This window comes from Ursus americanus, chromosome X (genome assembly GCF_024610735.1).
Source record: "Ursus americanus isolate L20-20 chromosome X, mUrsAme1.1.p, whole genome shotgun sequence".
NCBI classification, from domain to species: domain Eukaryota; kingdom Metazoa; phylum Chordata; class Mammalia; order Carnivora; family Ursidae; genus Ursus; species Ursus americanus.
Window position 1 is genome coordinate 36,489,205 of NC_142164.1, and position 25,990 is coordinate 36,515,194.

At 47.5% G+C, this 25,990-nt stretch overlaps 1 protein-coding gene across 1 annotated transcript in view; it reads right to left on the reverse strand.

Moving 5' to 3' along the window:
• Positions 1-25,990, reverse strand: part of PAK3 (p21 (RAC1) activated kinase 3) — a 246,332-nt gene that overhangs the window by 177,321 nt on the left and 43,021 nt on the right. Inside the window, exon 2 of the mRNA XM_087860118.1 lies at positions 23,349-23,443. The gene's annotated coding sequence lies outside the window, so the exon portion shown is untranslated. The remainder of the gene's footprint in view (positions 1-23,348; positions 23,444-25,990) is intronic.

A 25,990-nucleotide genomic window follows, 5' to 3' on the forward strand; every position in this document is an offset into this window, starting at 1 on the left:
GATTACCGAACCCAGTGAGAATTGAGCCTTGCTGATTGGAACCACCTCATTGGATTCCTTCCCCACTTGATGACGGAGCAACCTGTTTCCCCTTCCACTGGTGTGCTTACTTGTCTCTTACTCTGTGTACAATTCCCTACCTTTAAACCCCCCAACAATTCTGCCCTCGGTAGCTACCTCACTGCCTCTGTCTTAGCTCAGACCTTCATCATCTCACGTCTAGGCTCGCCTACTAACAGCTAATATTTATCAGTTACTGACTAATATTTATCAACTGCCAAACACCGTGCTAGGAGCTTAACACCATTTAATCCTCACATAACCCTGAGATGAGTACTATTACCGTTCTCACTCTACAGATGAGGGACTTGAGGCATGCTAACTAGAATCATACTGCTAACAAGTAGCAGGGCCAGGACACAAAATTGGGGAACTTTGGCCCCACATTTAATGATCACACCATGAGGCTTCTTTAGCTGAACAACCTCTGCCTCCATTTTTTTGTTCAGAGGATCAAGTCATCTTAGCCCCAGGAAGTGAGTCTCTGTGAAACAAGGTAGCCAGAGAAGGTTTCATGAAGTAAACAGGACTGAGGGGGTGAATGCAATCCAGACAGGAAAAGAGTGGCAGTGGGCATTTCAGGCATGGCAGCATCACGTGTGCAAAAGGTAAAGAGTGGGGAATGCCTGGTTGTAGGCAAGGCAGAGAGCAGATCAAATTGCTGGAGCAAAGGGTTCTGTTGGGGAAGAGCTGGAAGTCTGATGGGAAAGGCAAGTCAGGGTCATGTTAGTGCAGTCTTGAATGTCAAGGTCAGGGGGTTGAACCTCATAAGCAGGCCAGTGGTCTTCATGCTGTGCGTCCTGAGGCCCTTGAAAGAAGGGAGGCTCTGGGTCATCCCTCCTCAGTTCAACTGCAGCATAGCTACATTTTTTTAAAGATTGATTGATTGATTGATTTTCAAGAGACAGTGTGTGTGCGAGCATGGTGGGAGGGGCAGAGAGAGAGGGAGAAAGAGAGAATCCTCAAGCAGACTCTCTACTGAGCCTGACACGGGGCTCCATCCCCAGACCCTGAGATCATGTGCAAACACACACATACAGACCAAAATCAAGAGATGGGCTTTAACGGACTGTTCCACTCAGGCGCCCTACCGAGGGCAGCTACATTTTCTTAACTGTAGATATGCTTGTCTACTTCTATCTGTTTTTCATTTTGGGGTTTTAACTACCTTATATTTTGCTTGAAAAATGCACCCCCCCAGCTACCTGGAAAACAAAGAACAAACAAACCAATAAACAAACAAACTGACTGTAAAAAGTACGTCTCCAAGAAACGGAAAGCCAGCTATCATTTTTGACCAGGGGTCTGACAAGCCCAAAACGGGGTTTCAGAAATAGAATTCTGCCAATAGAATTTTAGGTAGACTAGGAGAGACGATACTAAATAGGGGGATCTGCTGGGACCTTGTTGTAACTATTTAAGGTGACAAGGCCATTGGCAGTGGGAATGGTTAAAAAAAGAATAGATGTTCAAAACATTCCAAAGAACGTACACAGAGCGTGGTCAATATAGCATAACTGACAGGATGTGATGGTCAGGAAGGATTCGAGGGGTAATCGTTCTTTCTGATGGCTGAGTAAGATTCCATTGTATATATGGACCACATCTTAATCCAGTCATCTGTTGAAGGGCATCTCGGCTCCTTCCGCAATTTAGCTATTGTGGACAATGCTGCTATGAACATTGGGGTGCATATGGCCCGGACTGGAGGAGATAATGCTAAGTGAAATAAGTCAAGCAGAGAAAGACAATTATCATAGGATTTCTCTCATTGATGGAACATAAGAAGTAGGAAGATCAGTAGGAGAAGAAAGGGAAGAAGAAAGGAGGGCGTAAACAGAAGGGGGAATGAAGCATGAGAGACTATAGACTCTGGGAAACAAACTGAGGGCTTCAGAGGGGAGGGGGGTGGGGGACTGGGATAGGCCGGTGATGGGTAGTAAGGAGGGCACATATTACATGGAGCACTGGGTGTTATACACAAGTAATGAATCATGGAACACTACATCAAAAACTAAGGATATACTATATGGTGACTAACATAACATAATAAAAAATTATTTAACAAAAAAAGGAAGAATTCAAGGGGTCACATCTCTGAAAAGGGCATTTCAGCTGCTAAGGAAAATTGTGGGGCCGGAGAGACCATTCCAATGTGCCTCAAACCATTCTGTGCCTCAAACCATGAGCTGCACTTCTGACTCGTCAAAAGAGAAAACTGGCCTCTATTTGTTATTCTGGAAAAGAACACAAACTGACACATTCATCTTTAAGAGAGCAAGTTGGGCAAAATAAGGAGCTATTTTTCAGGACTACTCAAAGACCAGTTACCGGATATTCCTATCTGACAATAAGAAATTCCCTTGGGGGTCCTAAGGAAAAATGGCAAGAAACAAGCTTAGAGAGGAGCAATGTTCTCATAAGCCTGTACTGTCTGCGCAGTGCAATAACTATTTTAGATTGGATTCCAACAATTGAGATTGGGAGCTACAGGGCAGCAACCAGATTTAATTCAATGGTCTCGAGAGCACCTAGCACATTACTAGTGCTCAGTCAGTGTTAAATCTTCCCATGAAGAAGCACAGGTCTCTGTGCCTAGGGTAAAAGCGAAATTGGCTTGGGCTAAATAAGACTCAAGCAGAGGCCTAATGAGAAATGGAATTAAGATCTCGTGTTATACACCGTCATCCCCAAGTGCAATGAACACTGGATGGGGATTCCCAAATTCAAGGCTTACCCCTGTTGCCAGTTACTGTGTGACTTTAGACAAGTCATTTACTTCTCTAGACCTAATTCTCTCTGTTGACAAATGAGGAGAGTGGTGCCTGCCATACACGGCTGCCGGAAGGGTGGAATTAAATAAACTGCTTTAAAAAGCATCAAGTAGCATATACCTGCCAAAGAATTTTGATACAGAACTTATATGCCTTGAAAACGGTATGGGCCCAGCCAGGAGTTTTTTAAAACAAAACCACCCCTGTCTAGGGGCGCCTGGGTAGCGCAGTCCTTAAGCGTCCGCCTTCGGCTCAGGGCGTGATCCCGGTGTTCCGGGATCGAGTCCCACATCAGGCTCCTCCGCTGGGAGCCTGCTTCTTCCTCTCCCACTCCCCTGCTGTGTTCCCTCTCTCGCTGGCTGTCTCTCTGTCACATAAATAAATAAAATCTTTAAAAAAAAAAAACCACCCCTGTCTGGGGTCCCACAGAAGAGAAGATCCTATCTTCAGATGCCTGCTCCTTACAAGTCTCTTTCAATTCATACCCTTTACTGTGGGGCAATACATTAACCATTGAGAAGGCAAATAAAATCTGCTTCACAGATGAACAATACACTTTTCGATAATAAAACGAGAGAATCAAAATGCTATTTATGAATATGAGCCAAGCACACTGGTAAATATGCACAGATTAATGAGGATGCTGCCCTTTGTCAGGGGAATAACCACAAAGTTCTACACCACCTGAGCACTTATCAATAGGTGAATGGCTGAATAAATCCTGGTGTATTCATAGTAGGGACTATTATGCAGCCACTTGGAAGAAATGAGCCAGGTCTATTACTACGAATGTGCTGTGAGCTCTGTGATGTGTTCGTAAGAGCAAAGGCCAAGCTGCAGAGAAATGTGTATCTCAGGATACACAAACGGCACAACCTCCAACTGACAGGCTCCATGCCGGCTCGTATTTGCGTGTGCACAGGAAGGCTGTGGGAGGATTCGGACCCAGGCTGTAACTACTGCCTACTCCGCAGGGAGGGAAAAGAGAGAGGGGCATATTTTTCACTCTCCTCTGTGTGGCTGTCCATTATTTCACTGATGGCACTGAGCGTGCACAACATGTATAATTTCTGACTACGTAAAGTTCTAAAAATTTTGTATGGGACTTTGAAAGCTGTTCCCTTCCACCACTTCCCTGGGTTTTCCGGTCCCCCTGTCGTTCGTGACTCCATTGCAAGATGACAAAGGTCATTTCTTGCTCAGAGACTCTTGCCTGCTTTGCCGCTAACTCGTTTGCATGCCAGAGAAGTAAGGAGTGAAGGGTGACGGAACAGGAAAGCCTTGAACTAGGCCTTATCTCCCTGCCCCTTCCCAACATTTCTGAGACACAGAAGTAACTTTCATGGGAAGTGAGACACAGCCTTGTGTATAAAGCACTCCTAGGTGAATACGAGGCAGCCATGTTTCAAAATCACACCTTCATTTCAAGGAACTGGGAAATTGGCAAGCCCCGTGGTCAAGGAGTCCCAACTGCCCAAACTGCCTGCCCCCTGCTGCTGCCTCCCTCTCCTTTTCCATTCTGTCCCCACCCCCTCCTGGAGAGCAACAACCAAAATCCCAAAAAGTTATCACCATCTTTTGAGCACCCACTTACGAGGCAGGCAACTGCCTGGCACCGTGCTAGGCATTTTCAGACCTATTGTCTCAAGCTAATCTGCACCGCAGCGTCTGTGATAGGAAGGCTGGGACTTTGCAAATATGGAATAGGCTGGAGTCTTCTTAGAAAGCTGTCCTTGGGAGTCTTCAATCCCCTGATGGACCAAAGGTTGAGGATTCCCCCAGTGCTTTTTCAGCTACACTTTATGAAAGACACAGAGATGGAGTTCAGGGAAGGTGGCTGGTGCTTAGAAGTTCCCACAGCCATGAAGAACAGAAATGAGAATGGCTTGTCCCAGATTTGAGTTCGCCAGAGGGACTTGCAGCTTCCTCTTGTCATTGTGCCCAAGAAGCCATTATGCGTGATATCAATTACTGACATTGGTGTGACAGTTCACATTTTACAAAAATGTCCCTGTGTGATTATCTTATACTCATGAATCTGAGGGAGATGAGACAAGAAAGTTGCCCAAAGTATAGTTTCAGAGGGGTTAGAGGACGTGTCCAGAGTCATAAATCTAGGCAGTTCATGAGCCAGGACGAAAATCCAGGTAGTGAATGAAGGAAGCTACAGTGCGTGGTTGCTCTACGTTATTGTTTTCCATTCAACCAATTAACATCCATGCTGAGATTTACAGGGACACGATATTACTTAGTGGGGTACAACGTGGGTTTTGTAACTGACGCACTATGTGGCCTTGGACAAGTCACTGACCAGCTCTGTGCCTCAGTTTATTCATCTATGAAAAAGTAAGTAACAACCATGCCTACCTCCTAGAGACGCTGTAAGAACTCTTCCATGAGGTAAAACTCACACAGAGCGTTTAGCACAGCGCTCGGCATGCATTCAGTACCTAGAAACGACTCTCATCTCTGAAACTACTGAAGATGTGGCTCTTGCTCCCAAGTACAAGTACAAAGTAGATCTTTGTGAGGCGCTGGAGCCTGCCAAGGTTATTCTGTAATAGACGCTTTGATACAGAGCAAATTTATTCATGAGGGCGAGGAGCCCAAAAGAAGGAAAAGGTGGTAACAAAAGGGACCGCAGTCCTTAGAGGCCATAATTGGTCATAATCCCTTTCATGTTGTCTGCTGCGCCTGGGGCCACCAGAAGGCAAGGCGACAATACGCAGCTGCCACTGTGCTTTTTGCCTGCTTTCAGCCGTGGCCAAAAGTGGCTTCGCCAGCCCCAACCCCCACTCCGCAAGTGCCACCGTTTGGGCCTGGCATCCTCCCAGTGGGCCAACACCCCCATTCTCCCTGAATGTATATGCCAGTCGGAGACACTTACCCCATTGCTCTAAAGACCAGAGGGGTAGAGAGAGAGGGAGCAACTGGGAAAATAGGGAGGGAAGAACAATGTGGGGGGTGAACAGTGACAAGGAGGAGTGGCAAGTGAATGAATTCTGCCTTCCTCTAGATACAACCAGCGTGATGTGGTAGCACAACATTGTGAAGGTACAAAATGCTACTGCGCTGTTTGCTTTAAAATGGTTACATGTATGTTGTATGACTTTTACCTCGATATAAAAAAGAACTCAGGGGCGCACAGCACCACAGTTCCGGAGAGAATGTTATGCAAGACACTGGTTCACAGAGCCTCTCATAGGCGATCAGTGTTTATTTATGTCTCCCTTATAACCTGTCTTCTCTGTGCTGCCCGTTCTCAGTGGCGGTGGCGTGTGAGTATGTGTATGTGTGTGTGCGCACGTGCGTGGGAGAGATTTCTTAGAATAGTTCCTGTGATCCTTGACTGCAGGAATTTTCCCAGATAATAACGACAATAATAACACCTAGCCCTTATTAAGTTCCCACGAGATGCGGGCTTTCATCCCCATATTGAGCCCCAGAGGTAGGACCTACTATCACACCCACATTACAGATGAGAGAATGGAGGCTCAAGAAGTTCCAGGAGATGCTACGAAGTTACTTGGTAAGTAAGGGAAGGGGACCCGCTAAAACTTCACCCCGGGCAGTGAAGCCAGCCGATGGCTGTGCTTGCTGCAGAGTGCGCTCTGCTTCATACACCAAACACCTCTTTGCCAGGTGCCATGGAGACACCAGAACCATAGAAAGGATATGGCCTCCACCCTCGAGGCCGTGATAATGCAGATCGGGGAAGGTCTACTGGAGGAGACTGCGAAGCCCTGTGTTAAAGAGTACTTGGCTGCTAATTGAAGCAACTCATAATAAGAAGGAGCTCCAAGAAGAGCTGATGGTGATCGTAACCGCAACAATTACAATAATTCGCTTTGGCCGAGCACTTTCTACGTGCCCAACATAAGGTTGACACGCCTGTCCTTATTTATTCCTTATGGCAACCCTGCAAGTTACTAATTGAAACCAGCCTCACTGAAGAGCAAGGGAAGTCAAGAGACCCAGAGAGGTCAAACGAAGTAACCCATCCAAGGTTTGGAACAACTAGCAAGTAGGGCCGGACTAGATTTGAACTACTCCTTGACTATACATAGAAGAAACTTGATAAATACCCATCAAATGAATGGCTGTTGCACACTGGCTCTGCTCTCTGTCTCATTTAATGCTCGTGACCCTCTGAATTTAATACTAATATTGGCCCCATCTTACAGCTGAGAAACCTAAAAGCTCAGAGATGTTAAGTAACTTGCCCAAGCTCACCCAGCGATTCAGTGGCAAAACTACGATCCAACCCAGGTCTGAGCAATTCCAGTGCCTAGAATTCTCATTTGTCTTCCAGGGGCTCACATGGGGCTGAGTGCTCGGGAAAGCCCCGTGGCCTCTTGCTTGGCATCCATGTCAGCCAGCCTTGATTTGGACACAAATAAGGGAGCTGCAAACAACAAGCTAGCCTCTAATTCAATATCTGGAAAAAACACTATCACAGCATGCAAGCAGAGGGGAAAGGAGCTAACACCGGGAAGTAAGGGAGGCGAGGTCTAGAAAATTCTGATGGAGGCAGGGGCTGTTCTCCATCTGCTCCCCTCAGGGCAGAGACATTTGTGCTCCTCTCACAGCAAAAGTAACAAACTCAAAGCATGCCACAACCAGCAGCCTGTACCTTGACACCTCGTCAGAATGACGTTGTTCTCTGCAAAAGCCTTCGCTCCACAGCAGATGCCACCCGCTGGGAGGGGCTGAACTTCTCCCATGACCTGTATCATGGGCTGGGTTTTGAAGAGACTGTCTCTGCCTCACACCCCCCTTCCCTTTGCCGCAAGCCTTTGTTTATATTTGTTGTGTTCTACGGATCAGAGCGACTCTCACGGGACCAGATCACGTGGCTGACGGGGAGTTGCCATGGTCAAGAGGTCAAGATGGATGACGGGCTGCCAATCCGTGGAGCTTCGCATGCCCACCCTACTTCCTTTGGAAAATTTCTCCTGCAGTGCTGAGCCCTGAGTACAGGGTTCCAAAACACTTGCTGACTGACTGACAGATTTATGCCTGGATAATTCAGTCCTCAAGTTTTGCCATGCCAAGTGTGGCCCGCAAACCAGGGACAATGGCTCAGAAAGGTTTTATTGTCACCTATCTGTCGTAGGTCCCCGTTCCCTCTGTTTTTTTGAATCCAGGGGTTTCTAGCTCTGGTTGTACATTATTTCATCTGGGGAGCTGGGTGTTTTGGGTTGTGTTTTTTTGTTATTGTTTTTTAGAATTTTTTATTTGAAATAATCTGAAACTAACAGAAGAGTTCTAAGAATAGTACAAAGAACTCTTGTCAGCAGGGTGAGCCCTCACCCAGATTCACCAAATGTTAGCATTTGCCATATTTGTTTTATGCCTCCCTCCCTACATTTCCGTGTGTGCGCGCGTGTGTGTGTGTGTGTGTGTGTGTCTGTGTTTTATTCCTAATTCATTTGAGCAAGTTTCAGGCATCATGCCCTTCACCCTTAAATACTTAGGTATGTATTTCCTAAGAACAAGGACTGTCGCTTACCTAATCACAGTACAGTTATCAAGTTCAGAAATTTTAACACTGATACAATACTATCTAATAAATAGCCCGTATTCCAATGCGGCCGAATGGCTCAATGATGTCCTTTATGGCAATGCTTTTTCCCATCTGGAGAGCTTTTAAAAAGTACCAGTGCTGGGGTTCTAACCCCACACCAATTACACCAGACACCTCTGAGGGAGAGGGCTGTGCATATACACTCGGAGGGCTAAGAACCTGCGTGCTCCAGGCTTTTTCTGTGAGCCCATGTGTCATTCGGGTAGGAACTCAGGGCCTCGCAATGAGCCCCGGTGTCTCCTTTAATCTGAGTTCTGACATCACTAAGCACCTAGGAGGTTTGCCCGTGCCTTTCCCCACTGCCTTCTGATGCCACCTCTTGAATGGAAACAAAACATTCATTTTTCCATCCCGCTATGTCCCCTACAGCTGCTCAGCACAGCCCTTTTCTCTTTCGGAAAAAACAAAGCCTTGAATGGTACACGCACTGTGCCATGTTCTCCACACAGGAGTTGGCTACACCCCCTGGAATTGCAGAGGGGCCCGGGCAGATGGTGGGGAAAGGACCCGAGGAATACAGCAAATCAATGAAGGTGAGGGCCGCATGTCTCCATTGGTCTGGCCACAAAGTTTCTCTCGGGTGGGCTGACCACTTTCTCCTAACTAGACTGTTCTCGAATTCTCTTGGCTTGGAAAGCCGGCTGCCGAAGTGAGCAGCTGCAGCAAGCTGGGGCTGCCGTGGACAAGAAGGTAATGTGCAGATGGGGAACAAAAACGAAGCTAATCCCATGAGCTGGCAGGCTTTTGCATTTCCTCCAAGAATTTGGGTCAGTCCAACCGGTCAGTTTAACTGCTTCCGTGGATCTGTTTCTGTTGGCATCAGGTGGCAGGCCAAGGAGAAAGCCTGGCAGGTCTGAGAGGGAGCTGAGCAACAGTTCATGATATTTAGCCGGCTCAGTGCAAAACTGTTTCCCCAGCCCCGAGCCAGCACGGCCACCAGCCTCCTGCACAGACTCCCACCCAAACATCTGCTTTATCCGAGAAGGCTCCGACAGAGGAGGCTGAGTCCACACTTGGTTGTGTTGGTGCATATATTCTGGAAGAAAGGTGAAGGCAGGAAGGGGATCATTTGGCTTCAAAGTTGCTTTGTAAATGCCTGACAAATCGACTTGCTTTTAGTTGGTATTGATATTCTTTAATATTCGAGGGAACTTGCCTGCTCAGATGGATTGCTTTAACAGACGCATCTTTGCAGTTAGTCAATGGCAAAATATTTGTGAGCGGTTAGTGTCTTTCCTCTTTGCAGGCACTCAATAATGTGCCAAATGAGATCATTCCCTCTGGCCCAGGACTTGAGAACATTCTGAAGTGTGTGCATCCTGACTGGGAGCTAAGGAATACTCCAGTTATCACTAAAGTCCAAATGGAGGGTACTTGTATTCCTGGACAACCGTTAGAAATGTCCTTAAATCAGGACCCCATGAGCACTGTCATTGCTGCTTCTAATCGTCTGTCATCAGAGGACTCTGTCTTACTGCAGAATTCTGTCCGTGCCAGTAAGACAGAATGTGCTTAAATTTATCAAGTATGTGTGAATTGCACCGATCTCAAGTTTTCTTATGAAAAGGCGAGCTTTGGGAAATGTTTTCATCGAATATGATGTTTCACATAGTTTAACTCAAGCTAACAAAGGGATTGTCTTTCACATTAAAACTATTTTAAAAAATTGGTTAATATTCTCTCCCACCATCGATTTTCACTTTCTAGTTATTTCATACGCATATTAAATATAGGTACAGATACACATTTTACACATCTATACATTCTTTTGGAAGATTTATTTAGTTATTTGAGGGAGAGAGAGACAGCGAGCACGAGCAGGTGGGGCAGAGGGAGGAGAGATAGAGAATCTCAAGCAGCCTCCGTGCTGAGCGTAGAGCCCAACCCAGGGCTCAATCCCGAGACGCTCCAATCACAACCCAAGCCTAAACCAAGAGTGGGATGCTTAACTGACCGTGCCACCCAGCTCCCCTACACATCGATACATTTTTAAACATATACATTTAATATATACATATGTACTCACACACACATTTGCACATTTCAGCCTCCATCAACCTCAACTCAGGTTTATATGTAGTAGAGGGATTCAGACACACACTAATTCAAATATCCCTGCTCTGAACCTGATTCTTCCCCCATCCCATAGCCCCTAATCTCTCCCTCTCCCTTGTCACCCTGCTGTAATTCAATCCTCCAAATACATGGATCCCCTGCCTTCAGAAAAAAAGCCCCAATCTTTCACTTGGCATTCAAAGCCCTTGCCCCAACCTGGTCCCAAAGATTACCTCCACCACTCCCAGGCTTACATCCAGTGCCCCAAGCAAACTGTCTTGTTTGCTATTCTGCATAAAGCAAGGCAGTCATGTGTGCTTTGGAGTGCTTGCTGCGAGCCAGCCACTGTGTTAGCTACTTCATATCATTATCTTGTTTACTCCTTCCCGCAACTCGATGACGTAGATTACTTTCATTTTCCAGGTAGGGAAAAACTGAGGCCGAGAAATGTTCCAAAACTTGCCCAAGGTCAGGGTCAGGTGGCTGGTAAGAAGTCGCACTCCTGCGCATGTCCCCTTTACTAGGCCTGTCTAAATATGCTTCATGGAATGTGTCCGGCGTTTTTGTGCCTCTGTATTTTTGTTCATGGGAATGTGCGACAACCCTCTTTCCTCCTCCACTGGCCCTGCCTGCTGAAATCTTGTCCAGCTCAAATAGCACCTCCTCCACGAAGCCTCCCCTGACTTCCCAGTGTTAAAATTCCTTCTTTCCAGCTCAGGGTTCTCTCTAGCACTTATACTCCATTTTATTATTGTAGTTACCTGCATGTTTCCTCCTCCTACTCACCTCCACCCTGTCTTACGGCAAGCGGAGCTCACTATCATTGTGGCCCTGTAATGCTAAAGCCAAAAGAGCACCGGTCAGGTGCATCGCCAGGGATATGGCAGAGGTGGGCGAAGGGATAGGTCATCTCTGATCTCCCTCCCAACTCTGAGGTTCTATGACCCTGCATGGCGGCTCCCCCAAGGGCAGGGATGCACCGTCTGCAGCAGCAAGTGGAGAAGCTGGCTCGTCTCTGGAACTGCTGAGTTGGCAAAACTCCGCCGCACGTGCTGAAGAACGAGCGCTGGCTACACTCTCCCTCCCGGTCTATGTGTGTCTACCTGTCACTGTCATGTGGGTGTGAAGGTGACACTGCTCTGCAGGTGTGGCTCGAGAGCTGCAGGCCTGGTCGTATTCCTTCCCTCCGAAGACAACACTTTGTGTTGCGAGGGCTGATGCTCCGAACGCATATGGACATCTGTAGCACTTGGCACTCTGCCTTTCTGTCTAGACCAGTGGTTTTCAAACTTGAGCTTGCATCAGGGTCACCAAGAGGGCGTGTTAAGGCACACCTTACTGGGCCCTGGCCCCAGGAAGTCCAGGGTAATATCTGAGAATTGGCACTTCTAACAGGTCACAGGGAGGCTGGAGCTGCAGGTCCCAGGGCCACAAGGGGGGCCACTATCCAGACAATGGCTCCACTCCCAAGAAGATGGCTCCTTTCTGAGTGCTGCTCATGGAATCTGGGGGGGGGGGGGCGGCGGTGGGGCAGAGTGGGGGGGGGAGCTCTGAACTGGGAGCCTAAAGATCAGGGTCGCACCGCAGCTGCCAGCTCTAAGGAGCTGTGTGACCTTGGGTGAGTCTCAGCACTGCACTGGATCTCTAGTTTCCTCCCTGGCACAAGGACAGGGTGAAGCTGGTGATTGCTACCCTGGGTATTTCTAGAATTCAGCATTGGTCTGTCACTCTCATCCCCGGCCCAGTCTTTCAAGCTGGGAAGCCGGATATTGCCATAGGGCCTCCTCAAACAATCAAGTGCACACTCCCGCCCAACGTCACTCCAAGCTGGAGTGGTCCGCTTGTTTGAGGTTCTCCTTCTCCAGCCATCCTTGTGTGTGGAGCCTGAAGAATGAAGTTGATGCCCTCCCTCTTGGAAACGCAAATCTGCCACGCTGGGGCATGTGCATCTTGAATTTAAAAAGCACTTTAGTGCAGAGAGAAGGATCCAGAATCCCAGTGTGGGTCTCCTGCGCATAAGTGGCTGTCACCACTTACCGTGCCACCTTGCATAAGTCAACATCTCTGAGCCTCCCTTAGCCAACTTTTAAACGGAACAATAGTATTTACTCCGTGGGGTTGTCGTGAGGACTAAAAGAGATCACGCGCACAAGGCACCTACCAGAGTGCCTGGCACGTCCTAAGTGCTCCAAACGGTAAGTGTTGTTTCTAGAAGGAAGGTGACGGTCCCTCTGTAACACTAAACAAGTAGGGAACCAGAGAACAAACACTATGGCCATAGGTCTACTTTCTTTACTCTCCCCCTCCTGTGGTACACAACAACAATAGTGGTAACACCTTGCACGTCTGCGATGTGTTACACTTCGTAGGACACTATCCACTACGTCTTCCCGTCCAGTCTGTGTAACACTGGAAGGACAAGAGCAACACACGTGTGCGGACCTCCTGATGGCTTGAAATGTTCCCCAAACACCAGAGCTGTCTACAAGCGTCCCCGGGCAGCCAGGCTGGCCTTCCCTGTGTGCATTTCTGCTTCTGCGCAGTTGAAGGAGGAAGCATCCTGGGCCGTGGCTGCCAGCCGAGGAGCCCCCGGGGAACCCCTCTAGTACTTGGCCTGTCTGCTGCACACACACATCAGACTAGGGAGACTGCTTCCCGTGGGCCATCCCTGCTTGCATCCTGCTCAGTGCTTATGTTGCCAGGCCCCAAACAGCCAAATGACGCTAACGGAATGACTCGGGGATGTTTGATAATAAACATACACCAAACCAGAAGGGTTCTGGGTTTTTCATCAGTCCCACTGAATAGTCCAAGCAAAATCAGCCCACCCCTCTCTGCTACCAATTACGCTTCTCATTAAGGCGACATCGTAAAGATGTCTCAGGCTGTGGTATTACTGCCACACTCAGCATTAATTAGAGTTCAGTGATTGGAGAGGAGCAAAGCATGGGAGACTCAGAACCTTATTTGGGGCTTACTAATGATTTGGTTCCTCACCAGAAACTGGACAGGTATCCTAGACTCCAGCGATTGCACTTCCTTGCTCTTGCCTTCCCTCCAGGTTTCTGTCGTCTGTGACCCTGCTGGAAACCTCTATTTGGTGTCTATTGTTTAACTCCCTCGACCCTCACTCTGTGGCCACTGTCTTTCTGTTATTAAGACCCCAGAAGCACACTGACCTTGCTCACTCTGCTCTAGCTCCACCGGGTTTCCTACTGTTCCTTAAACCGGTCAGGCCTCAGGGCCTTTGCACTGGCCACTCCCTCTGACTGGTGCACTCCTTCTTGGGGCTCTTGCTCCCTCTCTTCTTTAAAGTCTTTTATTCAAATGGCCATTTTAAAGCTGCTCCGCTCTTCTTCCCTATCTGCCTTTTCCTGCTTTCTTTCTCTCCATAGCACTCCCTGCCTTCTACAGTTAACTGATTGTTTTATTTATTACCTCCCCCCCTTTTCTTTCCTCTTTCCCTCCCAAAAGATAAGCCTCGGGAAGGCAGATAAATAACTTTTTATTTTGAAATAATTTTATTTTATTTTTTCTGAGATTTATTTATTTATTTGACAGGGAGAGAGAGAAAGACAGAGAGAGAGAGAGAGCACAAGCGAGCACAAGCAGGGGCAACGGCAAGCAGAGAGAGAAGCAGGCTCCCTGATGAGCAAGGAACCTGATGCGGGACTCGATCCCAGGACTCTGGGATCATGACCTGAGCCGAAGGCAGACGCTTAACTGACTGAGTCACCCAGGCATCCCTGAAATAATTTTATTAAATAATTTTTTTCCTGGAGGATGAAGTGATGATCTTTTTATTTCTTTTGTTGCTTCTATCATAAAACTGAATGTTTAGAGATTACATCTCTCTAATGCTTCAAAAGCAGGTTCCCCTGCAAATTCTTCAATAAGGAAAATAAGTAATAATACATAATTATTGGGTCTAATTGACAGATAAGGACACTGAGATTCAGGAAGTGTAGCAGAGACTGTCAATGTCCTGCCCGTATCCTTCTGGCGTTTAGCATTTCTGTGCCTGCCTGCTTGCTTTCAAACTGCCTGAAACACTTTTAGACCTTACAGGAAAATTGTAAACCCAACACAGAGAGTTGCTGTATCCCCTTTACCCGACTTCCCCTCCTATTAACAACTTACATAATAATGGGAACAGTATTGGGGCGCTCTGGTGGCTCAGTCGGTGGAGCATCCAACTCTTGATTTTGGCTCAGGTAATGGTCTCAGGGTCTCCGGGCTGTGAGATCAAGCCCCGTGTCGAGCTCTGGGCTTAGCATGGAGTGTGCTTGAGGACTCTCTCTCCCTCCTCCCGCGCACTCTCTCTCTCTCTCTCAAAATAAATAAATAAATAAAATCTTTCAAAAAATAATGGTAAAAGTATCGAAGCCAGGAAATTAATAGTGATACAACACTATTAACTAATCTGCAGACCTTATTCAAAATGTCCCCATTTCCTCGCTTGTGTCCTTCTGCTATGCCAGCATCCAATCCAGGAGCTCAGCCTGTATTTGTTACCACGTCTCCTTAGCTTTCTCTAATCTGCGACAGTTCCTCAGTCTTTGTCTTCCATAAACTTGACAACTTGAGAAGTCCAGGCCAATTATGTGATCGTTTCCTTCAACCAAAGTTTGTCTGCTGTTATCGCATGGTGAGATTAAGACTGCGAGTTGGGGCAAAAATACTGCAGAAGCAAGGTTGTGTAGGCTGGGCTTGTGTGTGTGTGTTTGTGTTGAGGGATCACCAGTTGACTAGAACAGGGCCGAACACATCAGACGTGCTCAGTATTTGTAAAGACACAAAGAGACCAGACCACCAGGCACCCACACTCCTTTCCGAACATGGGAAGATTATGTTTTGTGGAATATCACGTATGTGGGAACCTCTGGTGGCTTCAAGGAGGGAGAAGGTAGGACAATGGAGGTAGGGTGAGGGTCTGCTTCCACAAAACTAAATAGTAACAGGCAAAGGAACCCAAGTAGCACATAGCCCAGTGGGAGGAAAAATGGTATAAAACTTGGACAAAACAGTAGCAATATTTTTTTACTTGAAAAAAATACTACCCTCCTTTCCTGCTATGGACAGAACGTTTGTATCTGCCCCAAATTCCTATGTCGAAACCTAATCCCCAGTGTGATGGCATCTGGATGTGACGCCTTTGGAAAGTGATCAGTTCAGGGGGCTGGAGCCCTCATGAATGGGGTCAGTGCCCTTATAAGAGAGACCCCACAGAGTTTGTTTGCCCCCTTCTGCCACATGTCATTATAGTGAGAAGATGGCCATCTACGAACCAGGGAGAGGTCCTCATCCGACACTGAATCTGCCAGCACCTTGATCTTGGACCTTCCCAGCCTTTACAACAGCAAAACCTACATTTCTGTTGTTTCTAAGCCACCCCATCTATGGTATTCTGTTATAGGAGTAGGAACAGACTAAGACGTGGCCCCAAGAAAACCCATTACCTTCCATCAATAAGTCAGTGGCTCAGGCCACAGGCTCTGAAGCCAGACTGCCTGCATTCACAGTCTGGCTCTGCCACTTAGCCGCTAGGCAATGATGAACAAATCCCTTAACCTCTCTGTGCCTTATTTTTCTCATCTGTAAAGTGGAGATCCTATTAATAGGAACACGCTAGGGTTTTGTCTGAGGACTGATGCAGAGAGAATACACGTCAGGAGCTTGGAGCCATATCTGGAATATAGTAAGCACTCACTAGGCATTATGCAAATTTCTGTACCTTCCAGAGCACTATCCAGTAAATCATCTCAAGATACTCAAAGCAACCCCTGAGGGGCAGAGACTATTACTTTCACTGACTGATAAGGAAGTCGAGGAGTAGAGAATTGGAAGGATTTATCTAAGGTCTCCCAGCTAGAGAATGAGAGCGCTCGACTAAGATGTAATGCATATGCGTCCTAGCCCAGTGCTGTTCCTGCACTCCCCTAGACATACGGCGCTGTCTCCCCAAATGCCAGCAGTCACAGAATGAGAGTTTGGGCTTCAGTTCACCTCTAAGCATCACACGCCTCTTGGTGCCGGACAAGGTCTGGGGCACAGTGAACCCTCTACAGTCTTACAGTACAAGCAAGATAGGCAGTACTAAGTTAACCCAACAAGTACCTCTTGAACAACGGGCATGCTGACAATCACGAGGCAGCTTTCACCTTTTGATACAGGGCTTCTGGGATGGTTGTTTGGATGGTGGGAGGCATTTTCCAAGGGAAATATCCCTGGAAGCAGGAGTAAGCACCCAAGTCAGCCTACCAGATGTACTGAGCACAGAGCACTGCTACGGCTCCAGAGCCTTCTCCACAGGTCTCACGGGGGCAGGGGGAGAGGAGAATAAAACAAGGCTAAAGAGGCAGGCAAAGGCTGGATTCTGCCAGGCCTTGACAGCCTACGAAGAAAGTTGGATTAAATTCTCAGTGTGATGGGAAGCCACCGGAGGCTTTGAAGCCACGGGATGAGATTATCTGTCCTACATTTCTAAGAGAGCCCCCGGATGCTGTCATAGAGACCCATGTAGAATGTGCTTCTGCACTCAGACAGAACCAGGCTTGAGTCTCAACTCTTCCCCTGCGTAGCTTGAATCTCTCCTGTTCACTGAAGACGAGAGTAGTATTCACCCCCCTGGGCTGCAATGAGGGCTACAATCGACAAGGTATGTAAAGTGCTTAGCTCAGTACCTGGCCCAGAGTAGGCGCTCGGTATGTGTTAGCTGCAATTAGGAGGAGGGGGAAGAGGAGGAGGAGGAGAAATAGTAGCAGTAATTGTTGTAATATTTAGTACTACAGTCACAGCTTTGAGAAAACACATAGGCTGTGGCCTGGATCAGGTATGAGGTCAACGCTGGCTGAAGTCAACTTTTTGGACCCATAAGACCTAACACGATGGTGGGGGTCTCTGGGCACCAGGTGAGGAGATGGAAAAGGTCTGTCTGGGGTTGCTACCAATTTGCTATGGGGGTTTCCCGGTGTCTTCCTCCAAGTCCAGGACATGCACCTGCCACCGGCCACTGCCCCGCACCAAGCTATGTCTGGGCATAAAGTGCAGTGGCAGGGGAGGCATGGAAAAGGAAGCATTCTTTCCTCACCCTTCGTGTCAATTCCCAGAGTCCCCAGGGGTTCCTTCATCCAAAAGCTGCCAAGTGCCTTCTGTGTACTCGCTCCGGGCTGGGCGGTGCCATCTTCCCAGCAACAGCGGAGTCACAGGCCCAGGGGGAAGCCCCACAGCACCAACTCATCACCTGACACTGTGGGGGTTGTGCCTCGCAGCCACCGGGATGGCACTGCATGGGCAGTGGCTTCCTCTCTGTGGACTCTGGCTTTGCTGTCCCTTGGCCTGAGCTATAGGAGGTTATGAATTAGCCTCCAGCCAGCAAGGGCAGACCGGGATGCCGGTGTGGCCCATGTGCCGCAGACAGACCACACCCGGAGAACAGCGATGACGCAAAGTGGTTTCTCCTTTGGCACCCTCCTGAGCTCTGTGGTCTCGTGTGGCCACACCTCGTTCTCACAGTCCCAAAGCCTGTCCTCTCCTCAGAACAGATGACTACAGAGACATCGCATGTCCTCTTGGCAAAGGGAGTTGTGCTGCGCCAATCCCTGCTTTGGCTCTCTGACCCAGGGGTGAGCTCGGTGCCCCAGCAGTGGGGCGGCAATGACAGGAACTGAAGCCAGGGAGCTACTCCATTCACCTGCCTACTTTGCCCGGCTACTCAACTCTTTGATATTTACTCTCACGGACGGCTGCGATCATTTGATCGTGCACTTACTCGACAGTATTTGCCGAGTGCCTGCTCTGTGCTGGGCACTGTGGGAGGTGATGGGGATGCCCCAGACCAAGTCCCTGCCCTCAAGCCGCTGACCTTCTAATTCAACAGCGTGGGTCATTCTCATTAGAATATGATTTTTCCCATCCCCCAAATTAATAAAACCTTCTCTCAAGGCAAATCTCCCATCAGATACTGCTTCTGCCCCATTTCTGTCCTCTTCTTAGTACTAAAAAGTCAGGGCAATTGTTTATACCCATTGCCTCCAAATCCTCTCCCTCTGTTGCCTCTTGAACTTGCTCTCGTCACTGTTCTGACCAAGATCACCCAGTGACCTACATGTTACAAAATCCAGTGGTTAGCTTTCCGTCCTCATCTTACTCTAGCTTTTTGACAGTGCCCAACATTAAGTGACCACTCGCTCTTCCTTAAATCACTTTCTTCTTTTGGCTCCCAGGAAACCACTTTCTATTGGTTTTCTGCCTTCTGCTCTGGCTGCTCTCTGCTCAGTCCCCTTTGCTTGTTGGAGTGCTGTAAGTCTCGGTCCCTGGGCTTCTGCTCTTTTCTACCTGGGCTTGCCGTCTAGGGGATTTCATCCAATCTCATGGCTTCCAAAGTTCTATCTCCAGGCCAGACGTCTCCTCTAGACTCCAGGATTGTACATCTACCTCTCTACTTGACATCTTCAGCTGAAGGTCTAATGGGCACTTCAAGCTTATCAAGTTCAAAACTAAGCCCTTGACGTTTCCTCCTGAAACCGATTCTTCCCACTGCCCTACCTATCTCAGTGTAACGGCAACTCCATTCTTCTGGATGCTCAGGCCCAAAACCATGGTGTCCTCCTTGACAGTGCGTGGTGTCTTGTGCCCAACACACAGTCTGTCAGCAAATCCTGTATATCCTAACTCCCAAAATATATCCAGATTTGGATCATCTCTCTCGGGTTCTGCCATTTCTACCATCCTTCTCCAAGCCACCATCGTCTCTCACCTGGATCATTGCAATGACCTCCTCGCTAGTGTTGCTGCTGCCACCGTTTTCCCCCTTGAGTTTTCTATGTCAGGTAGAGTGAACCTCTTGAAATCTCAGTCAGATTATGCTACTCTCTGTTAGAAATTCCTCAGTGGTAACCTTCTTACTCAGAGTAAAAGCCAAAGCTCTTACAACAACCTTGAAGGCTCCACATTATCTGCTCCCCTCTATGACTTCTCTGAATGTGTCTCCTACCACTCTGCCCCTTGTTCTCAGCTCTCCAGCCACGCTGGCCCCCTTGCTGTTCCTCAAACACGCCAGGTATAATCCAGCGCAGGGCCTTCGCACTTCCTCTTCTGTGCCTTGAATGGTCTATATTGAATAGAGAGCTGCAGATCTAGATCTCTCACTTCTTTCAAATCTTTACTCAAGATTCACCTTTCCAGGCCACTCTATCGCAACCTTTCCTCCCTCCCCTCCCCACAAAAAATCGTATCTCCATTTTATGGTTTATTTTTTCTCCTTAGCACTTCTCATAATCTAACATACTATATATCTTAGTCTACTCAGGCTGCCATAACAAAATACCATAGACTGGGTGGCCTGAACAACAGAGATTCATTTCTCATAGTTCTGGAGGTCGGGAAGTCCAAGGTCAAGGTGCTGGCAAGGTAGATTTCATTCTAAGGTCTCCTCTCTTGCAGGTGGCTGCCATCTTGCTGTGTGCTCACATGACCTCTTCTTGTGTGTGTGTTTATGCGTGTGTGTGTGTGTGTGTGTGTGTGTGTGTGTTGTGTGGCGGAAAGGTGGAATGGAGGAGAGAGTAAGCTTTCTGGTCTCTCTTCTTATAAGGGCACTAATCTCTTTGGACCAGGGTCCTACCCTCGTGAGCTCATCTAACCCTAGTCATCTCTCAAAGGCCCCATCTTCAAATATCATCACATTGGAGGTTAGGGTTGCAACATATGAACTGGGGGAGAGGGGAGACACAAACATTCAGTCCAAAACACTATATATAGTTTCCTATAAATATATATATATATAATATATATATATATATAGCTGTATAACTATGTATATTTGCTGATCTTATTAATTTTTTGCCTTCCCCACTAGAATGGAAGTTTCATAAAAGGTTAGAATTTGTGTTTTTTCAGTCACGATTTTAATCCCTGCGTTTCAAGTGGAGCCAGGCACATGGTAGGAGCTCAATAAATACTTATTAAATGAATGAATGAAAAGAATTACAGCCGGTGATAAGTACTAAGAAGAAAATAAACAAACCCATAGATATAAAACGGAGCCTGGCAACCTTGCCCACACACTAAAATTACCAGGGGAACATTTAAAAATACAGATAACCCAGGCCTCGTTCCCAGAGATTCTGATTTCCTTGGTCTAGAAGGGGCATGGCCATTTTTTTAAAATGTTCTCTGGATGATTCTTAAGGTGAAGGGAGGGTTGAGAATGAGTTTGAGGTTAACAAGGGGGCATGGCACATGAACCAGTGGGAAGCTACTTGAGATAGTGTATGCGGGGAAGGCCTAAATGAATGAACCCATTCTGAGAATGAACCCATTCTGACAGGTCATGTGAGCACACAGCAAGATGGCAGCCACCTGCAAGAGAGGAGACCTTAGAATGAAATCTAAGTGGAAACCCGAAGGACAAAAGGAAGCACAGGGAAGCTGGGCCATGGGTGGGATCCAATTCCCGGTGGTGCACACAATGAGAACAAAGGCACCAAAGAAGGAAAGAGCTTGGCATGTTCTCACAACAGAAGACCAGTGTGGGCAGTGCAGAGGGGGCAAGGGGAAGAGTGCAACAAGATGAGTTTGGAGATATGCAGGGGCCAGATTTTGCAGGGTCTTGCAGACTGTGGAAGGAGACTAGATTTGATGCTGCATGAGACGAGAGCCACCGAGGGTCTTGAGGAGGGAAAGATGTGATCTCATTTTACTACTTTCTAGAGACTGCTCTTGCTGCTGTGTGGACGGCATGGATGAAAGTAAGGAAATGACTTAGAAGACTACGTTGTGGTAGTCTCAGGGGGACTTGCTGGTGGCCTGAACTAAGCTCGTGCCCAATATCCTTTTCCATGTAGACAGAGGAAGCCTGGGAGTGGTATGCAAGCCCAGTCTGCTCAGATGAACGCACCCCCAGGCCATTGTTTTCTGGAGAACTTTCCAAAGCTAAGATACTGTACATTGCTAATTCTATGATCGGCGGCTCAGTGGTTGGAACATGTATGCCATGGCTTGCCCTAGGGAAAAGGTCCCGTTGATCAGCTAACGGGAGAGATGCTTTCAAACTAGAAAACAGTACCATGATCAAGGGGCTTAGAAAAAGTGAGGGCAACACTGACTCATCTAAATGTTCAAGAGTCCCCCTAATCCCCAGCACTGGGTCTTTTATGCCTGCTGGGCAGAGGGGAAGAGAGACGGGGAGAGAGAGAGAGAACTCTGCTCTCAAGGGAACTTACAAGTTAGTGGAAGAGATCAAGACATGAACACAAATAGAAGTAACATAAGACATAATGAGGTAAGTATTCAAGGGGTACTTGGTTAAATATATTTGATAACTGCTCTCAGTTATTTAGCACTCAATTTATGCTGAGCACCGCATTAGTTGTTTTACATATGTTCTCACTTCATCTTCACAACTCAATGGAGTAGGTAATATGATCACCCATAATAGTGATGATGATGATGATAGCAGATAACAGGAAGTGCTTCCTATCAGCCACGCATTGCGTTTGGTGCTCTGAAATCTCTTATATATGAATATCTTCATGCTATAGGTGAGGGTAACTAGGCCCATCAAGGATAAGCGACATATCCAAGATCACAGAGCTGGGCAGGTACAGCTTTGATTTTCAAACACAGCTTTGACTCTCAAGACCAAGTTCTTAAAGTGTTCTAGAAGTTTGGAGGAGGCAGCTCCTATCTCGTTCTGGGAGATGCAAGTATGCAGGGAGGGAAACTCCCCCCATGGAGGAGGAAAGGTGTGAAGATGAGAAAGGAGGGGCCTACTGAGGCTCAGTAAGTGGCCCTACTGGCCAGAGCTGGTGTGTGATGAGGAATAATGGCTCAATGGCAAGGCAGTTCTCCTTCCCTTTTTGGCTTTTAACCACCTCACCTGTGCCAGCCAGAGGCGGAACCTCCCATCAAGCCTATCTGTCACTCAGGGTTTGGTCTTGGGGTGCCTTGGTAGTCCGCAGGCCCCCGAGAGCTCCAACAGGTTTAACTCCACTCCAAGGGAGGACAAGGCATAGATTTTCAAACACAAACCATGATGAGCAGGAAGTTGGCAACCCCCTCTCTAGTTCTTCTCTCTTTAGTAGAAAGCAGACCTTGGAATTCAGAACACTGACAAGACCCGAAAAGGACAGGGAATCCAGAGGAACCAGAAACCAGCACCCAACGTGACATCTCAAGCCAGCAAAGAAAGTTCCCCAAGCAACATGGCTTATAACAGCAAGAATTTGCCAACAGTGTAAATGTCCATCGATATGGGATTGATGAGGTAAATTAGGAAACATCCCCAGAAAAGAACACTAGGTTGTCATTAAAAAGGATGAAGTCAAACTATATGTTCTGACAAGGAAAGACGTTTCAAAAAAGCGGGTCACACAACATTCTCTATAGTATGATCCCATTTAAATCACAGATCTCTGTTTTGTAGGCACAAAATCGTTAACCAAAGTTATCTGGTGGGGTATTGGCACAAAGAATTACAGAGGTACTTATGCTGTCTAATTCGTACACTTTGGTACGCCGTTGACCTGTATGACAAGCTGATACTACTTTCATAGTTGAGAAAAAAAACCTAACAGTTTCCATTTTACAAACCAAAGGGTGCCACCTTAGATCACCCTTTATCCACCCTGCCTTTCATAACCACAACATATTTTGGATTCAGCAGTGCATCTGAAATAGTCTCCTAGAGCTTTCTCACGAATGGACTAAGACAAGACAGCAACATATTAACCAGATTATAACACGAGTCAGATGGGCAATTGATGAAAAAATTTTACCCAAAGCATAGATGACAACAAACAGAAAAGTTTCGAAAGGCCACGGGGCTTGTCCACGTTCATTAATAACTTCGATGACACAGAAAATACACTTACCACGTCTGAAATGACCCAAAGCTGGCAGGGATATCAAATACGTTGAAGAACAAAGGTGAGATTCAAAACGAGCTCAGATGGGCTGGAACACCGAGCTAAAATGAAAAAAAAAAAAAAACAAGAAAGGTAAAATGTGTAAGATAAAGTAAAAATTCTCAGTTAAAATTATGAAAGTCCTTCTTGCGAAGCCAGAGTAAGGGAAGCGTAGCTTGGCGGCAGCTCACATAAAAACAAACAATTCCAAAAAGATCGCGGGGTTTGAGTTGACTCACAGCATAATTCAAGCCAACAGTTAGTTTACGGTAGCTTAATTATTTCGCTGTAAAAAACAGAGCACGAGTTTAGGCTGTATTCATCCAAGTAGAGTTTCTAGATTCCAGAATATTAATGTTGCCCCGCAATCTCTGCTGTTCCCTGCCGAAGCCTCCTATTCAATTCTAAGCACTGCATTTCAAGAGGGTCACTGAGAAAGTGGACCACCTCCTGAGGAGGGTCACGAGAGTGACGAAGGGGTTGGAAACCATCCCAGAACAGGAGTGGCTCTTGAAAGGACCAGAGATACGGGGCCCAAAAAAGAGAAGCGTCAGGGAATGTATAGGATCCCCAGCTGGCTTTGCATCTCAAGTGTTTTCCTCTGGAAGGTATGCACAGATTCTGGGATGCTCAGGGGACAGAACTCAGACTACTGCCACCTAGTGGTGGCAAGAAGGCAGACTTTCAGTAAACCTGTGAAGAAGGCTTTCTGACCTTGACAGAGCCCTGCCAAGAGGCTGAGGGGGCTGGTGAGGCGGTGCGGGTAAGTCAAGGCTGGGTGAACAGATGCCCAACGGCAGAATCACATGAACTGGGTCCCTTTCAGCTCTAAGAGATTCCATTGCTTTCTCCTAATCTCTGCGCCATCACCTCCAGTCTGTGTCTCCCTCTGGACCAAAGAGCCTTCTCTCTGCAGCCTAGAGCGGTAAGAACAACTCTGCAGGGGCTGCTGGGGCTGCCACCTCTTGTTTAGTATCATCCAAAGCCTATGGAGGCAAAACCTGCTGCTTATGGGAAGGCCAAAGGACTGACGGAAGTCAGATCACACATGCCCTTCCCTGGACAAGAGCCTCCCATGCCTTTCCATCTCACTCCCTGTAAACGGCAGTCATCACAAAGGCCTACAAAGCCCTAAACCAGCTGCCTGTGACCTCTCTGACCTCCAATCTTATTACCCTTCCCCTTGTTCACTCCACTCCTGCCACAGGTCTTCTGGCTGTTTCTTAAAGGCCAAGCATGCTCCTAACTCAGGGACTTTGCTCTTGCTGTCCTCTCTGCCTGGGTGGCTTTTCCCTGACAGACCTGCATGGCCAGATCCCTCAATTCCTTCAGGGGTGGACTCAAAGATCACCCCCGTGAGGTCTTCCCTGAACACCCTCTTTAAAACTGCAGGCCTTGCACATTCCTTCCTTTGCTACCCCTCCTATTTCAGACCTCCTTATCACCCCATCTTTTTCTTTCTAAAGACGTTTTATTTACTTATTTGAGAGAGAGACAGAAAGAGCTGGAGCGCGATCACAGGGGAGGAGCAGAGGGACAGGGAGAAGCCGACTCCCCACTGAGCTGGAAGCCCACCGCGGGGCTCGATCCCAGGACCCTGGGATCATGACCTGAGCCGAAGGCAGATGCTTCACCAACTGAGCCACCGAGGTGCCCCCCCTTATCACCCCATCTTAAGGGTTTTTTTCCCATAGTACTTCACGTCACGCAATGTAATGTTTTATACTTGTAATTTGGTCTCTTATCTCCCTCTGTGGTCCTATACGTTGCTTAAATGCAGGGATCCCGTCTGTCCCGTCGTTGCTGTTCAACCATCACCCCTGGAGCACTGTCCAGCCCAGAGGAGGCGCTCGGTAAATGTTTCATGCGATGATCGCTGCATCCCAGATCCCTGCCATTTTCTTCAGTCTTGCTTTCCTCGGCAGAAGAAGTTTCCGATTTAAGGGCTGGATCTCAAAGGAGTAACAAGGACTGGTGTCTTAGTAGTAAGATTTGGGGTGCCTTCATGATCTTATGTTTCTGGAGTTTTTGTTATGCAGCCATATTACGTCGGCGATTACCTGGCACTAGGATCTGGAGCAGCTGACATCTAGCATGGGCTTACCCTGTACCAGGCATTGGGATAAGCGCTTGACTTGGACTCATTCATTTAATCCCCAAGGCAGCCCTCTTCAGTTGGCACTAGTACTAATCCCACATGGAAGACCAGGAAACAGAAACAATGGGGTGATCTGACTTGCCCAAGGAAATGTAGCTACTCTCAGGCAGGCTCCCAAGCACCCTGACTTCACTGTAAGATAGAAACAGATGATGATGATAATGGCAGCTAACACGTCTTCAGTACTCACCATATGAAAACATATCACCACCTGGGGCGCCTGGGTGGCTCAGTCAGTTAGGCATCTGCCTTCAGCTCAGGTCATGATTTCCAGGTCCTGGGATGGAGCCCCGCGCTGGGCTCACTGCTCAGCGGGGAGTCTGCTTCTCCCTCTCCCTCTGCCCCTCCCCCCTGCTCATGCTCTCTCTCTCTCTCTCTCAAATAAATAAATAAAATCTTAAAAATCAATGAAAAATTAAAAAAATAAATAAAACATATCACCATCTTGCCT